The sequence below is a fragment of the Pelobates fuscus genome, chromosome 13 (genome assembly GCF_036172605.1).
Source record: "Pelobates fuscus isolate aPelFus1 chromosome 13, aPelFus1.pri, whole genome shotgun sequence".
Lineage (NCBI taxonomy): Eukaryota > Metazoa > Chordata > Amphibia > Anura > Pelobatidae > Pelobates > Pelobates fuscus.
The window spans coordinates 107,522,586-107,540,463 of NC_086329.1; the positions used below are offsets into that span (position 1 = coordinate 107,522,586).

The following is a 17,878-nucleotide window of genomic DNA, read 5'->3' on the forward strand; positions in this document are numbered from 1 at the left end:
GGTACAGTAAGTGCAGTAGGTATACAGTGTATGTATATTTTATTTATATAGCACTAACAGGTGTACTCAGCATGTTACAGGTTACATTACAGTAGGGGGAGGTACAGTAAGTGCAGTAGGTATACAGAGTATGTATATTATATTTATATAGCGCTAACAGGTGTACTCAGCACTTTACAGGTTACATTACAGTAGAGGGAGGTACAGTAAGTGCAGTAGGTATACAGTGTATGTATATTATATTTATATAGCGCTAACAGGTGTACTCAGCACTTTACAGGTTACATTACAGTAGAGGGAGGTACAGTAAGTGCAGTAGGTATACAGTGTATGTATATTATATTTATATAGCGCTAACAGGTGTACTCAGCATTTTACAGGTTACATTACAGTAGAGGGAGGTACAGTAAGTGCAGTAGGTATACAGAGTATGTATATTATAATTATATAGCGCTAACAGGTGTACTCAGCACGTTACAGGTTACATTACAGTAGAGGGAGGTACAGTAAGTGCAGTAGGTATACAGTGTATGTATATTATATTTATATAGCGCTAACAGGTGTACTCAGCATTTTACAGGTTACATTACAGTAGAGGGAGGTACAGTAAGTGCAGTAGGTATACAGAGTATGTATATTATAATTATATAGCGCTAACAGGTGTACTCAGCACGTTACAGGTTACATTACAGTAGAGGGAGGTACAGTAAGTGCAGTAGGTATACAGTGTATGTATATTATATTTATATAGCGCTAACAGGTGTACTCAGCACTTTACAGGTTACATTACAGTAGTGGGAGGTACAGTAAGTGCAGTAGGTATACAGTGTATGTATATTATATTTATATAGCACTAAAAGGTGTACTCAGCACTTTACAGGTTACATTACAGTAGAGGGAGGTACAGTAAGTGCAGTAGGTATACAGTGTATGTATATTTTATTTATATAGCGCTAACAGGTGTACTCAGCATGTTACAGGTTACATTACAGTAGAGGGAGGTACAGTAAGTGCAGTAGGTATACAGTGTATGTATATTTTATTTATATAGCACTAACAGGTGTACTCAGCACTTTACAGGTTACATTACAGTAGATGGAGGTACAGTAAGTGCAGTAGGTATACAGTGTATGTATATTATATTTATATAGCGCTAACAGGTGTACTCAGCATGTTACAGGTTACATTACAGTAGAGGGAGGTACAGTAAGTGCAGTAGGTATACAGTGTATGTATATTTTATTTATATAGCACTAACAGGTGTACTCAGCACTTTACAGGTTACATTACAGTAGAGGGAGGTACAGTAAGTGCAGTAGGTATACAGTGTATGTATATTATATTTATATAGCGCTAACAGGTGTACTCAGCATGTTACAGGTTACATTACAGTAGAGGGAGGTACAGTAAGTGCAGTAAGTATACAGTGTATGTATATTATATTTATATAGCGCTAACAGGTGTACTCAGTACTTTACAGGTTACATTACAGTAGAGGGAGGTACAGTAAGTGCAGTAGGTATACAGTGTATGTATATTTTATTTATATAGCACTAACAGGTGTACTCAGCACTTTACAGGTTACATTACAGTAGGGGGAGGTACAGTAAGTGCAGTAGGTATACAGTGTATATATATTATTTATATAGCGCTAACAGGTGTACTCAGCACTTTACAGGTTACATTACAGTAGAGGGAGGTACAGTAAGTGCAGTAGGTATACAGTGTATGTATATTTTATTTATATAGCACTAACAGGTGTACTCAGCACTTTACAGGTTACATTACAGTAGGGGGAGGTACAGTAAGTGCAGTAGGTATACAGTGTATGTATATTTTATTTATATAACGCTAACAGGTGTACTCAGCACTTTACAGGTTACATTACAGTAGAGGGAGGTACAGTAAGTGCAGTAGGTATACAGTGTATGTATATTATATTTATATAGCGCTAACAGGTGTACTCAGCACTTTACAGGTTACATTACAGTAGAGGGAGGTACAGTAAGTGCAGTAGGTATACAGTGTATGTATATTATATTTATATAGCGCTAACAGGTGTACTCAGTACTTTACAGGTTACATTACAGTAGAGGGAGGTACAGTAAGTGCAGTAGGTATACAGTGTATGTATATTATATTTATATAGCGCTAACAGGTGTACTCAGCACTTTACAGGTTACATTACAGTAGAGGGAGGTACAGTAAGTGCAGTAGGTATACAGTGTATGTATATTATATTTATATAGCGCTAACAGGTGTACTCAGTACTTTACAGGTTACATTACAGTAGAGGGAGGTACAGTAAGTGCAGTAGGTATACAGTGTATGTATATTATATTTATATAGCGCTAACAGGTGTACTTAGCACGTTACAGGTTACATTACAGTAGAGGGAGGTACAGTAAGTGCAGTAGCTAAACAGTGTATGTTTCTTTTATTTACACACATATATATATATATATAACTTAACAGGTTACTATATACAGTGCCCTTTAAGCAATTCGCGCACCCTTGGTAAAAAACATTTTTTCAAAATGTAATACGTTATTTACCCGAATCTAATGCACACCTTTTTTTTAAAATAACGTTTCAAAAATTTGAATGCGCATTAGAATCGATGGCGCCTGTTAGAAATATAGAAAATCAGAAATTTTCCAGCAAATTAAAACTTGTGAATCCAAACAGACGACTTCAAACAGGTGAATTAAAAAAGGTGAATTAAAACTGGTGAATTCTCACAGGCAAATTTCATTCCGGCTAATTCACACAGGCAAACTTTGTTCCAGAAATAGGGCTTAAGAAAGAATAGACTTAACATGTAACACATCAATGTTACTGTGGTATATGGCAACAAACATTTTCATTGTAGCACAATGTTGTATACTGGTATCTTCTGGTATAAATGCGTGTTACATTCGCCAGCAAAAACATTTTTCAGGTTTCAAAAATTGAGATGCGCTTTAGATTCAATGGCGCATTCGATTCAATTAAATACGGTATATTAATGGAAATATTGTGAAACTATATTTTTCTCATATAAATTCATAGGGGTGCCAATAATTGTGCACACATATATTTAACCCCTTAAGGATGGCGAGCGTGCTATGCCATACTTGGGGACCCGGCTCTAAACGCCGGCGTGTGGCATAAAACATCCACGCCGTCCTATACTCTTACCTGCTTGCCGGCGATCCCACGCAGGTGATTGCGATCGGGGGGACTTACCTGGCATCCAAGGAGTCCCCCTGCTGCCGATCCAGCCCCCTGGGCCATGTAATCACGATGCCATGCGACAGAATAGCCGTCCATAGCAGTGCCAGCAAGGGGAGTGCCTGGAATGACAGGTAGTCCCCCTGCTGCCTGTAAAAAGTTAAATAAAGGTTATAACAAGTTTAAAATAAAATAATATATACTTAGATCATATATATATATACACACACATATACACTGTCTAAGTGTATTTTAATATTAATATATATATAATTATATATAGATTAATATCAAAATACACATAGAATGATATTTATTAAATATATATAAAATTATAATTATGTGTATATATATATATATATATATAAAATATAAAATAAATCCGTTAAAAAAAATAAATAATAAAAAAAAAATTGAAAAATATATATACATAGTTACATAGCTGAAAAGAGACTTGCGTCCATCAAGTTCAGCCTTCCTCACATATGTTTTTGCCGTTGATCTAAAAGAAGGCAAAAAAAACAGTCTGAAGCGCTTCCAATTTTGCAACAAACTAGGAACAAATTCCTTCTTAAATATACCTGTATGTTATGTTTTTGCAAGTATTTATCCAGTTGCAGTTTAAACATCTGTATGGACTCTGACAAAACCACCTCTTCAGGCAGAGAATTCCATATCCGTATTGCTCTTACTGTAAAAAAAACGTTTCTTTGCCTTAGACGAAATCTCCTTTCTTCCAGTCTAAACACATGACCTCCTGTCCTGTGTATAGCCCTCTTTATGAATAAATTTCCAGATAATGGTTTGTACTGGCCCCAAATATATTTGTATAATGTTATCACATCCCCTCTGAGGCGCCATTTTTCCAAACTAAAGAGATTTAAATTTTGTAACCTTTCTTCATAACTAAAATGCTCCATTCCTTCTATCAATTTTGAAGCTCGTCTCTCCACTTTTTCTAGTGCCATGATATCCTTCTTTAGAACAGGTGCCCAAAATTGCACAGCATGTTCAAGGTGTGGTCTTACCAGCGATTTATAAATAGGCAAAATTATATTTTCATCCCGAAAATTTATGCCCCTATTTATACATGACAAAACCTTACTGGCCTTAGCAACTGCAGATTGACATTGCATATTGCTGCCTAATTTGTTGTCTATAACAATTCCCAATCCTTCCCGTGTGTGGTTATCTCTAATTCACTACCATTTAGGGTGTAAATTGCTTGTGCATTCTTAATCCCGAAGTGCATAACTTTGGATTTCTCTACGTTAAATTTCATCTGCCATTTTAGTGCCCAGTCCCCCAATCTATCCAAATCCCTCTGCAGCAAAGCAATATCCTGCTCACATTTTATTACTTTACAAAGTTTTGTGTCATCTATATGTGTAATTTAGTTCGAACTGTATTTTGATATTAACATATATATTGATATCAAAATACACTTTGAATGAAATAATATATATATCTATATACATAAATATAAATGTATATCACTATATATATATATATATATATATATATATATATATATATATTATTCTACGTATATATTTATGTAATATTTTTATGTAATTAAGTCATTTTATTAATTACAATTTGCGGGACCTGATAACCCAGGCAGAAAGTCCAGATAATTTAATTTGCTAGCAATATATTTAACCCTGTAACCATAAAACCTGTACATGGGAGGTACTGTTTTACTCGGGAGACTTCGCTGAACACAAATATTAGTGTTTCGAAACAGTAAAATGAATCACAATGATGGCATCATCAGTGAAAGTGACTTTTTTATATTTTTCACACGCAAATGGCCCTTACACTGACAATATAATTGTTGTAATACGTTTTACGGTTTTGAAACACTAATATTTGTGTTCAGCGAAGTCTCCTGAGTATAACAGTACCTCCCATGTACAGGTTTTATGGTGTTTTAAAAAGATACAGAGTCAGATATAAGGCTTGTGTTTCTGTTTTTTCACATTGAAATTCACCAGATTGGTTACTTTACCTTTGACACCATTTGGTAGCCCAGGAATGAAAGTGAGTGTGGGTGCGTTTAATATGAAAGAGGCGAATTACGCCTGAACAGACATATAGTCAAATTCCAAGTTTTGTTTATGTTTTGATCACAACGTGTACATTTGGCTCAGTCCTTAAGGGGTTAACAAAGATTTTTTTTTTTTTTAGATAATCCTGTGTTTTGTTTGTCATTTTTTTTAGATCCATGAGTGCAGAGTATTTTTGTGTATTTTTTTTAACAAAAGATCAAATTGTTCAACAATAAAGACATTTTTTTACTGCCTTCTTTGCTGGTATTTACCAAGAGTCCCAATGTTAGTGAAGCGCATGTTATAAATGTAGAAGGTCCTCGGAAGACAAAATGGCCGTCGGGTATCGTGTCTTACACGACCTCACAGATTGTGTTCAGTTTACATCTGAAACCCCCTCCCCGTACAGATAGTTATCCCGGTGTGTGATGCTTCTGGGTTTTCTATTTTACTTCACAAATGAAATGACTCTGTATTGTATTATACGGAGAGATTGGCTGGATGTTGGCTGTCTGTGTTGAGCTAAATGTAGTCATGTTTTTATGGTGGTCAGTGAAATGTAAACAGTAAGCGATACAATTACCGAAAGATGGCAGGGTTTATGGGATATGATCAGCCACTACGGACCATAATAAGAGGCTCCCGATTGGTGGAACCCCTTCCTTGCGAAGTGAGTGGCGGGGAGGGATTCTGTCTGTAGCTGCACTTCAATAAATTATACAGCTTTCAAATCTTGGAGGCTGAGCTATTTTAAACTTCAATACGTTTAATAAAAGGTATGAAAATGATGAGATAGTACTTGGAGACTGAAGGATACCGAGATCGAGCACCGATCTATGAGATGCTACATATTATCTATGGCACATCGTTCAAGAAGACTACGAGTCACCAGTCAAAATGGCATGAGGCAGTAGTCAGACTAACATCATGGAACGTGGAGATTTTAGCAGATATGGATCTTGCTTTTGGTCATCCTAGCTCCAGTCCCTCAGGTGATACCCGATCACTTGTGATGTCTGGTGACTCACCGTCGACTAGACAGACTGAGTAATCTTTATCCGACTTCAGGGAAAATCATCTCCTTGGTCCATATTTGTTCATATGTGAGCTGGTGACTCAGGCTGGGACGTGTGGACAGAATGGGACATCCTATTTAATATCAGGGACACGGGATATTCTCACTATTGTAGAAGATGTTTAAGTATAGATTGAAGCCGTATTAGTCCAGTGATGTAGATGTAAAAAAACAGATACAATTTGTATATTGTAATACCTTTTCTATTGGACTAATGGATTTTTTTAATGACAAGCTTTCGGGAGAACCTCCCTTTCTCAAGTTGAAGCATTTCTGAGCAAGACAACACATAGAATTCAAAGTTGAGTTGTCATACAGGGGTTAAAGAGACATGAGTGCAGATAAGACACAGGTTTCATAGAAAATAGACAACATTCTCGCCGAGGGTCGTAAATATCTTTCTGAAGATCAGAGTGAAGGGGGAGAGGGAGAAAAAAACAAAAACAAACAGACAGTGCAGAAGGTGGTACACTTTATACATTCACATGCACACTCAAATATATATATGTATATGCAAACACATAAATACATGAACACATATACTCAAATATAAATGCACAGTCACATATATAAGCATACATGCATAAGAGTATGGGAAAGCCGAGGTCTACACATAGTGCTTATATATTGATAGAATAGACATGCTGGAATGCGTTTTAGAGTGTTGATACACATGACAGAACACTAAGATAGTGTGGGGGAGTGTTCATGTAAAGTGTTGGTAGTGGGACAGGAAACCTAAATCAATATTTAGTCCTCTATTCTTGCTGTTAAACGATTTGATCATTCAATCAGCATTTTTCTTTCTTGGGTATTTTTAAAACCCCCTTTCAGTACTTTGATTTTTAGGTCCTTCATTGAGTGGCCAGGCTGGGTAAAGTGGTGTCCCACAGGAGTGCAGTAGGATTCTTCTTTGTGGTGTTTAATGGAGTGTCTGGGCATATTCATTCTGCCATTTAATGGCTGGGTGGTTTCCCCAATGTAGCATCCTAGGTGGCATTTGGTGCATTGAATCATGTATACCACATTGCTGGATGTGCAGTATGAGTATGAACCTTTAATGCTGTGGGTTTTATTGTTGTGTGTGGCTGTGTTGTCTGTGCATATGTGCTGACACAGTTTGCAGTGAGGTTTTTGCATTGACTGGTCCTGTTTTCTTTATTCTTCCCATCAGTAGGCAGCTCCCTGTTGATTAATTTTTGTTGAAGGTTTGGTGGTTGTCTGAAGGCCAAAATGGGTGTTTCAGGGAAAATGTTTTGCAGAGTCTCATCTACTGTTAATATTGGTTGTAGGTCTTTAATGATTTCCCGTATTTCCTCAAGAGCTGGGTTGTAGGTGACCACAAGTGGCACTCCTGTAGATATTTATTTCTCTCTGTACTGTAGCAGGCGCGTGCGTGGAGGTTTTACAGCAGAGTTGATTTGTTTAGCAATGGTCTTTGGTTTGTAGCCTGTCTCATATACTGGGAGAGTACATTTAGATGGGAATTACGGTCATTAGGATCAGTGGCTTGGTGGCTTGGCTGTAGATGATGACCTGTTTAGTATGGGAGGGGTGGAAGCTGGAGCGGTGTAGGTGACTGCACCTGTCTGTGGGTTTTCTATATTGCAGAAGATGTCGTTTGAGCAAAGGAAGTAAAAGACTATTTGTATGTGGATTATTCTGCATTAACGAACACGAAGCTACGGGCTTGTAGGCGGATGGTGTGTGATCAACATGAATGGTCCAGTTGGTTATTGTACGCAGGTAAATTCTGTATTATATGGAAAATATATCACCTTAAATCAGGAGACCGGGACAGACTGGATTATGAAGGCAGAGAATTATGATCACAGAGTGCGTATTTTAATCTGTATGCTTATAGGTATTGATTGATAGGTTTATTAGGAATTAAACTAATTGATACCCATCTGTGAACCACTGGTATTCAATATACAGAGAGAAAACCGACCATTGCAAAGACAGACATAAACAACATTATAAGAATCACAGATCATTAAAAGTGTTGCATAATCTGTACAGATATTATCGTAACATAGTCCCATAACCCATGCTAAAGGGATTTTCTGAGCACCCTAAAAGCTTGAAGTTGTTTTGGTATATAGATCAGTCTGGCAAGACACAAGCAATCCAGAGGATCATGGGAAGATGATGGTTCCTTGACGCAGAAGTGCTGCAGGAAGAAGGTATTTTTATACTGACCTCCGAGGCACTCCTCAACCTAATAAACACTGGCGATCAGTCACTATTAGCAAAGTGACATTTCCTTTTTAGTAATGGCTGACCTCGGCACTCCAAATGTACGCTAACAGTAATTCCCATAATCCTCAGCCAGTCCTCATCACTGGCCTAGAATTTTATTATAAATTATTTACTGAGTGCAAACACGTTTTGCAGTATTTAATTTCACTGAAGTTTGAATTTGCCTGATTGGAACAAAGTTGTAATGAACGAAGATATCGCATTTTATAGATAAATATAGAATTCCATGCAGGTTGTGCTAATGAGAAACTAATTTGCAGGATGAGATATGATGCCAACAATTAACTTGCGCAGTTTGCGATAGCGGAGCAGAATCACATCTCTGCCATAAATTGCCACTAAAGAATGCAGCTCCCATCACCTCTCTCTATCCGAAACATCGCAGTTAATTCAACTCATTGTTTTCTTGGATCATTCTAGTTACCTTTTTAAAACTTTGTAGAAAAAAAATCATTACGGCTGACTTTGCAAGATTTTTGTGATTTTAAAGTATTTTATATGCATATACATACTGCTTGTGTACTTTATGAGTTTTCCCTTGTCGTTATTGGTTTATTAAATTAACTTGGTCAGTATGGAAAAATGAAGATGCCCAAATGGATTCAATGATCCATGTACATGATCACCACAGCAGTGCTGAATGCTTTCTCAACAATCAATAGACCTAATGTTAAACCAAGGAGGGCACTACATATGCCAACACATTAGATGCCTGTCACATGGGTTCAGCCTCTAAAATGAGAAAGCCAAGCAAATTAAACAAATCTCATTGTGATTCCTATTACCTGTGTTAAAGGTAACGAGTTTATCTTGTCTTCCTTTTAACGTGTGATTAGGAAAATGTGGAAAAAAAGCTGTACTGTGATCAGATAGCACACTGGTGGAGAAACTGCACTTCCGTATGAATTCATTTCAGTTTTCCTAGGAAAGAGACCCAGTACAAACACGGTATTTAAAACTCTGATCTACACCTTCTTCCGTCCCATCAGGTTAATTTCAATTCTAGATTTACCTTCTCTCCTCACCGGCCTCTCCTCTACCTGCGTGAGAGTGGAAGGCAATCCATTTGTGTGTTCTATGTGTGTGGCCATCTTACGTTTTTAGAATTGAATTGCGGACATTTCACCTCTCTGCTTGTGATCTTTCTGTCCCCCCTCCCCTTGCCAATTCCCAAAATACTTATTTGTCCAAGGGTAATTAGAACGTAAAAGGACAGCTGAGCTGTCACAGTGAATGTCAGGACAGGCTTTTCCTCGAAAGGTAACGAGAAACGTTTTAAAAAAAAAAAAAACATAATAAAATGAAAATATAAAAAGCAAAGATTGCAAATATCTAAAACAGCCAATACAGCGATTACATATTTAAAGTGTGCGAAAGACATTTCCTCGAATCGTAAAAGGAAGCTTTGAGAAATGTACAGTGATACAGAGAACAAATATAAAGAAACAAAAGTTTGCAAAACATCACATACAAGCAAACAGTGTCTGATTTATAACTCTGTCTCTTCCAAAAAGGTTAACCATGTATTGATAGACTTAACCTGCGCAGTTTAATGGTTTGCGACTGATTGGATAACTCGAAGAATGTAGAGGGAGCGCCAATTTCAAAGATTATTCCACGCACAACTTCAGTTTACGAGGAGACTCAAAAAACAAACTAAAGTGAATGTTTTAATTGAATTTAACTTACCATTAATACTACGTTTTGGATAGACATGAAAGGTTATTTTTAAAATTTCTATTAAAAAAAATCGCAGTCACAAAGTTTCTCACTAAATCGTGAATTGTCAGCAATTTAAAGAGAATTTTACATTTTAAGTCAAAATAGTCGAATTGGGAAATATTCATTGTCGTATATGACTTATTTTAAAGTCTAAACTGAAATTTACCTTAAATTCACTCTTTCGTGAAAAATATATAAAAGTCAAATTTATTCACAATCTGATCACTTCGGGCAAAATTGTTTCAGTCTTTACTCACTGTTCAGTAAATAAGTCCCGTAACTAATCAATACATTTTGTTGATTATCTGTCAGTCTTGGTGAGATGTGAAAAAGATGCCCGAAAAATTAGCCAGGAGGAGAAAATATAATATAAATAAAATATTTTTATAGTTATTTTAAATCATAAAAAGTTGTTCACCAACTCACGGTTCAGTGAATACGTCCGGTAATATACTCAATATAGAACTCTAAAATCAATGAAACCTTACTATTTTGGCATTTTCACAATGTATATATTTTTTGTATTTCTACAAAATTGTTCACCCATTGCGGAAGACTTCATATAACATTTATTTTCATCAAATCCTTACCTTAATTTCAACGCATATTGACCCTTCCTGAGTGTCCATCGCTTGCCCTGCTTGTCGTCTGTGTGACTTAGAGTCCTTCTAACAAAATAAAAAGGTCTAGCCAGGACACACACACATCTAATTCAAATAGTGTATTAAATCAGTCTATCCGCCCTCTCTCCAAATCTTTCCTCCTACCCCCGTCCAAGTCTCTCGTATAACACCAATTTATTTTTTTCGAGGGTGGGTGCAGCTTTTCTCAGTGGGGCTCTGGAGATACCATATGTAGATAAATCAACAAAGATCGACACCTGCTTCTTACCAAACAACTGTGTATGGCAGTTTTATCCGGACCTCTCTGCAGAGCTTTGTGCATGTGTTAGTCGCTGGACGAGAGTGCAGTACAGGGTGTGTGAGAGAGAAGGGGTGGAGGTGGGGGGGGGACAAAGTACGGGGGTCTAAAAAAAGATCGAAACAGATGTAGTGGAATCCAGCACGCTCAATATGTCAAGTTTCCCTACAGCCAACATGACCCCTATGCGCATGTTGATTGTGGACGTAAAAGACTTTGAGAGTTTGTTTCTCGACAATAACGTGGGAACAGATAAAAAATATAGCTGTGAATATCTGCACTCAGCTGCAGCTATACTGGGGCTGTCACGGTTTTATCACACAGCTATTGCCAGGTGCGAATTATTATACGTACGCCTACGTCTTCGCCATTCTAAGATTTATAGACAGATTTGCGTGATTCCGTTTTTTAACACCAAGTATCTCTCCACGGTGACATTGAAGTTACACAAAATGGCACGTGAGGCAGGTATCACGAGTACCACGGCAGTATGGTCCAGCTTTAATATTTTAGAAGCAACATCTGGCGACTTTCATGGTAACTCACTAAACTCTGAATTGAACTGGATTGAAAGTTGAACTGCAAAATCTAAAGTTAAAACCTCCAATCTGTGACTTTAACTGAGTGGGAGAGTTTCTCCAGATCAGCTTTTGTACCCTCAGGTTTGTTAGTCGGATTTGAACCCGGTACAATTTGGAGTTTAGTGAAAAGCTATAGGTTGCATTTATTTTCTCCACTGTCTCTGTTGATTTGTGTTTGATTTTTGTGTACTGTCCTTGTTTGACTGCAGAGTTTGTTTTTCTGCCTGCCCTGATCTTGGTCCTGTCACCTGATCCGGAACTGCCTGTTCTGGTCTCTGGACCCTCCACCAGATACCTGTCCTCGCACCTCCTACAGTCTATTCCTTGTGTGCCGTTACTGAACAAACCTTCACCAGATACCCAAGATACAACCTGTGCAGCAAAACTGGCATACACCAACTCAATGCCATCTGCAACACAGATCGACCACGTGTCCGTTACAGCAGGAATCATGACACCAGCTAGCAATCTTGGACATGTTCCGCTTGTTAATCATATTGTCACAGATGACAAGATTTCCTGGAAAAATATGTTGGCAGAAATTTGCTAATTTAGTATTTAAATTCATATTTAACTAATAAACCCCATACTAGCAACAAGACTGAATTCTCACAAACCATTTTAACCCATTAAGAGCAAGGGAGCATCACAGTACGTTCTCTATCTGATCTGTACTGCTAATAAGGCAATATTTTACATTTGAAAATGTCATATATTAGGGTTGTTTCTAAATCTGGAATATTGTCACGCCACCTACCACACTGACACCACCCTGTGTCATTTTGCCACCTTTTCACAATCCGGTATAATTGTCCTTTTTTTCTCATTCAAGAACCTGAGGAGGCAGGCAAAGATCAAGGAGCATGTGTGAATGTGTGGGGGGGATGGGGGTATAAATAGTGGGGCTGGGTAGGGTCAGCGGTAAGTGATTGGCAGGGTGGGGGTATAAATAGGAGACATGTTCTGTACTTTCCCCCTGCCATTATTACGGACATGCCCACTGAGCCAAAGGTCAGTTAGTGGTTAGCATGGTGTTGGTGGAAGGCCAGGTTTTGTGGCCAGTGTTGGTTGGGACGAGGGGGGGCGGGCAAGTGCCCAGGTGAGTTCCGAGGTTATGGATAATTGATTGACAAGGACGGGTATGTTTATGGAACATTGTTAAGCTATATTGTTTGATGTTCGGATTATTACAAGAATTTATATATATATATATATATATATATATATATATATTTAATACAAAGTATTGGTAATATCATTTGGGGAAATATTTTAATGAATACGCTGTGGCCTATTTTCACCAACTATGTCTCATGTTGTATTATTGGAATGTTAGGGGGGTATAGGAAAAGGGCAACACACATAACTCCCCACTACGTCCACACAAGTTTTTGTTTTTTTTAAATCTAGCAGTTTACAATATGGTTAAACAAAGCCTATGTAGGCAAAAAGAGAGACTATACATGAGCAGTATAAGGTTAGTACTTTACAGCTTAGTAAAACAGAGCTTATGGGGCCATAAAACAAACAAAAAAACAAAAGCTATATTCACACTGAATATAAGCGTGAGTTGGTAGTACAAAGCACTTTAACACCAGGTACGGCCTGTATGGGGTGAAAGGATCAACAGGTGACATCACATTATGTAAACTACGGTACACCTATGGGTCAGGGACATGCTATAGGTTGGTGCTATGGCAAATAAAAATTATCAGACAAATATAGAAACAATAAAGTAATAGTAATACGCCATTGATAATCCTGGACAAGGATATTTAATGAAACCATGCAGACTTCATTTAGAGTAAACTTGTCATGGCTGAGAAAGGAAAACAAGTAATACATTGTATATGGCTGAAGATCTGATACGTCAATACGGCGTATATATTGTGACTTATGTCAAAGGCGTAAAATAAATTCTGCAGTATTGGCTACGCAACTCGAGGAGCCTTAAAGCCAACATTAAAAACGGAATAAATAAATAAACACAATACGAAAAGAGGGGGGTAAATGGGGGTGTCCCTAATAACAGAAGGGGACTCATAAAAAGGGTCCAGTGGGAAGACTCCTTGTTGAGTAATCTATGATCAAAAAACATGTCCTGGTAATTCCAGGGGAGCTTGTACAGATAAACTGCTTATTGCCCTCCCTCCACTCCCCTGGCAGATAAAGGGATAATGTTCCAGGGGGCCATGTCTACAACACTGCCGAGTGGCCCCAGAGGATGCAGATCCACCCACCGTTCTCTCTGAACCAGTCCACCTCCACCCAACAGGAAGCCCACAGCCAAGTGAGCACTTGAACTCGCCAGTATACTGCATACTCCCGTAGAGTCCACAGGTGTCAGGGTACCTGAAGTCTCTACCTCCGAGAGAGGTAGAGACTTAGACGTTCATCCGTCCGGACGCCATGTTTCCTCTGTTCCTCGCGGTCGACCCGGTCACACAAACGCCGGCCGCGAGGGAGTCTCTTCCTTTTGTAGCATGGTGCCCGGAGGTCGACGTCATCACGCCAATCCGGAACGACCTGTCACTCAGTCCGAGACAGACTAATCAGGTTTCGTCGGAGGCGTGTCTATCCCCTCTAGCCAGGGTATTTAAACATACTTCGCCCTGTTGCTCATTGCCCTGTCGTGGTTCTAGCCTGTCTAGTCACACAGTGCTCTGGTGTTTCTCAGTTATCCTTTTGGTTTCGACCCGGCTTGTTTCCTTACTCTGTTTACCTCCGTTATCCTTGACCCGGCTTGTTCCTCGCTTACCTGTCTTCTCGTTCCCTCGACCTCGGCTTGTCTCTGACCATTCTCTATACTCTCTGTACGTTAGCCCGGCCATTCTAAGGACCGGTATACGTATCCTGTACCTGTTTGTACTTTGCGTGTTGGATCCCTGTCCCGATCCTGACATTACGACAGGGCCAATGGATCCTGCAGGTACAAACAGTCAGGTTGGTTCCTCTGATTCCAGGTTTGACGCCATGGAACACAGAATGGACCAAATGGCCTTAGCACTACAGGCATTGTTGTCTCGTGCTAATAATCCTCCAGAGGAGACGCGTCCTACTCCTATTTCCTCTGTAGGTTCAGGCCTAGAGGTAGCTACTGTAGGTGCCTCTTCCCGTGTTACTCCACCTGTACGTTATGGCGGGTCACCTGAGAAGTGTCGTGGTTTTTTAAACCAGATCAGCATTCACTTTGAATTGCAACCTCGCTCCTATCCTACCGATAGGGCAAAGGTTGGGTTTATTATCACCTTACTCATTGAGAAAGCTCTGAGATGGGCTAACCCATTATGGGAGAACGATAACCCGTTGGTATACAATTATACTGCCTTTGTAGCTGCTTTTAGAAGAACTTTTGACCCCCCTGGTAGAAAGGTCAATGCAGCCAGATTACTGTTGCGCCTGAGACAGGAGAACCGAACATTAGTGGATTATGCACTAGAGTTCAGGTCTCTGGCGTCAGAAGTTAAGTGGAATGAACAGGCTTATATGGATGTATTCTTGAACGGGTTATCAGATGTTATCCTTGACGAAATTGCTACTAGGGAGCTACCAGAGAATTTAGAGGACTTAATTTCGTTCATTTCTCGTATTGATGAACGTATAAGAGAAAGACAGAACACTCGAGAGAGGAACCTAAGACCTGCCTTTAAATTAGCACCTGCATTTCTAAGTCCTGAGTCCAATACCTCACTAATTCCTGAACCTATGCAGATAGGCAATACTCATCTCTCAGAAGAGGAGAGACTGTACAGGAGAAGGGAGGGATTGTGTATGTATTGTGGAGTCAGAGGTCATTTACGCCTGAATTGTCCTGTTCGCTCGGGAAACGCCCGCACCTAAGTTTCTCTAGAGGACAGGCCTTGGGTGTTTCTATTTTGTCCTCTACGCATAATTACAAAAATCACAGGCTTTTACTACCAGTTTCTTTAACATGGAAGAAGGAAGTACTTAAGACCGTGGCATTGATAGATTCCGGCGCTGCTGAGAATTTTATCGATCAAGCCTTTGCCACTAAGCACACTATTCCTTCCCAGTTAAGAGAGACCCCCTTGGCCGTTGAGGCCATTGATGGTAGACCACTACTCGAGCCTGTTATTACTCGTGAGACTATATCCATGAGCCTGTCTGTTGGTATCTTACACGAGGAGAGTATATCTCTTATGCTTATTTCGTCCCCTTCCGTTCCCATAGTCCTGGGGTATCCATGGTTAAAGAGACATAACCCTACTATCGATTGGGAGTTAGGGGAGATACTCTCGTGGGGTCAGGGTTGTCAGGAGAGGTGTTTACAGAAGGTATTCCCTTTGGCTGTAATTTACACACCTGACACTACTACCCAGCCTAAAGAGAGACAGATACCTCCTTTGTACATGGACTTAAAGGCAGTATTCGATAAAAAGAACGCTGATACTCTACCTCCACACAGGTCCTTTGATTGTAAAATTAACCTATTACCTGGTACCATGCCTCCTAGGGGCAATGTATACCCTCTATCCACTAAAGAGAATGCTGTTTTAGAGGAGTATATTCAGGAGAATTTAGACAAGGGATTTATCAGGAGATCCTCATCTCCTGCCGGGGCTGGGTTCTTTTTTGTTAAGAAGAAGGATGGGTCACTCAGACCTTGTATCGATTATCGAGGGTTGAATAAAATAACCATCAGGAATGCCTATCCTATCCCCTTGATTACAGAACTCTTTGATCGGTTAAAGGGCTCTAAGATTTTCACCAAGTTGGACCTCAGAGGGGCGTACAACTTGGTGAGAATTCAGCAAGGCCATGAGTGGAAGACAGCGTTTAATACCCGCTATGGTCATTATGAGTATACGGTCATGCCTTTTGGTCTCTGTAACGCACCTGCAGTTTTCCAAGATTTGATTAACGAAGTTCTTAGGGAATTTCAACATGATTGTGTTATTGTCTACCTGGATGACATACTCATACACTCTAAAGAGATTGAGACCCACCATCGACAAGTCAGACAGGTATTATACAAACTTTTACAACATGGTTTATACTGTAAACTTGAGAAATGCAGTTTTGACCAGACCCAGATAGACTTTCTTGGATACGTGATTTCTGGGGAGGGCTTTAAGATGGATCCTGACAAACTCCAGTCTATTTTAGATTGGCCATTGCCTCAGGGACTCAAAGCTATTCAGAGATTTATTGGCTTCTCTAATTATTATAGACGCTTCATTAAGGGCTACTCGTCTATTATTGCGCCCATCACCAATATGACCAAACAAGGGGCGGATACTAAGACATGGTCTACTGATGCTCTAGCTGCTTTCAAGAGTCTCAAAGAACTTTTTGCTTCTGCTCCAATACTAGTCCATCCGGATACGACCTTACCGTTCCTGCTCGAGGTCGATGCCTCTGAGACAGGAGTAGGGGCGGTTCTGTCACAAAGATTGGGGGTAGATAAACCATTGCACCCATGTGGTTTTTTTTCTAAGAAACTTTCGGGCCCTGAGAGCAGATATGACATCGGCGACAGAGAACTCTTAGCAGTCATTAAAGCCTTAAAGGAATGGAGACATTTATTAGAGGGAACCTTACACCCTATTACTATCCTGACGGACCACAAGAACTTGTCCTACATTGGGGAGGCTAAGCGCCTGTCCTCTAGGCAGGCTCGTTGGTCCTTATTCCTGACTCACTTCAACTATGTGCTGACTTATAGACCTGGTTCAAAAAATTCTAAAGCCGATGCCTTATCTCGCCAGTATGAACCTTCTACTGTACCTGAGCCGGTCCTTTCCTCTATAGTTCCGAAATGCAATATTGTTGCTAATACGAATCTCAGGATTCATTCTCCGTTACTGGCCGAGATCGTTAAGCTACAACATTTAGCACCTAGACAGACTCCTGTGGGTCGACATTTCGTTCCTCCTGCTCTTCAACTGGAACTGTTGCAGTGTTTCCATAACAGCAAGATGGCGGGACATCCTGGTATTCGCAAGACTTTTGCGTTGATCTCTAAGGATTTCTGGTGGCCTGCTTTACGTAGGGATACTAAAGATTTCATCGCTGCTTGTGAGGTTTGTACT

The 17,878-nt window shown here is 39.4% G+C and overlaps 1 protein-coding gene across 2 annotated transcripts in view; it reads right to left on the reverse strand.

The window, feature by feature from the left end:
* HJV (hemojuvelin BMP co-receptor) overlaps positions 1-11,307 on the reverse strand; it is a 79,610-nt gene extending 68,303 nt beyond the window's left edge. Inside the window, exon 1 of one of the 2 annotated variants that reach the window (XM_063439135.1) lies at positions 11,215-11,307. The gene's annotated coding sequence lies outside the window, so the exon portion shown is untranslated. Of the gene's footprint in view, positions 1-10,913 lie in introns of both variants that reach the window. The other variant, XM_063439133.1, reaches the window with a different exon arrangement.
* Between the last annotated feature and the right edge of the window lie 6,571 nt (positions 11,308-17,878).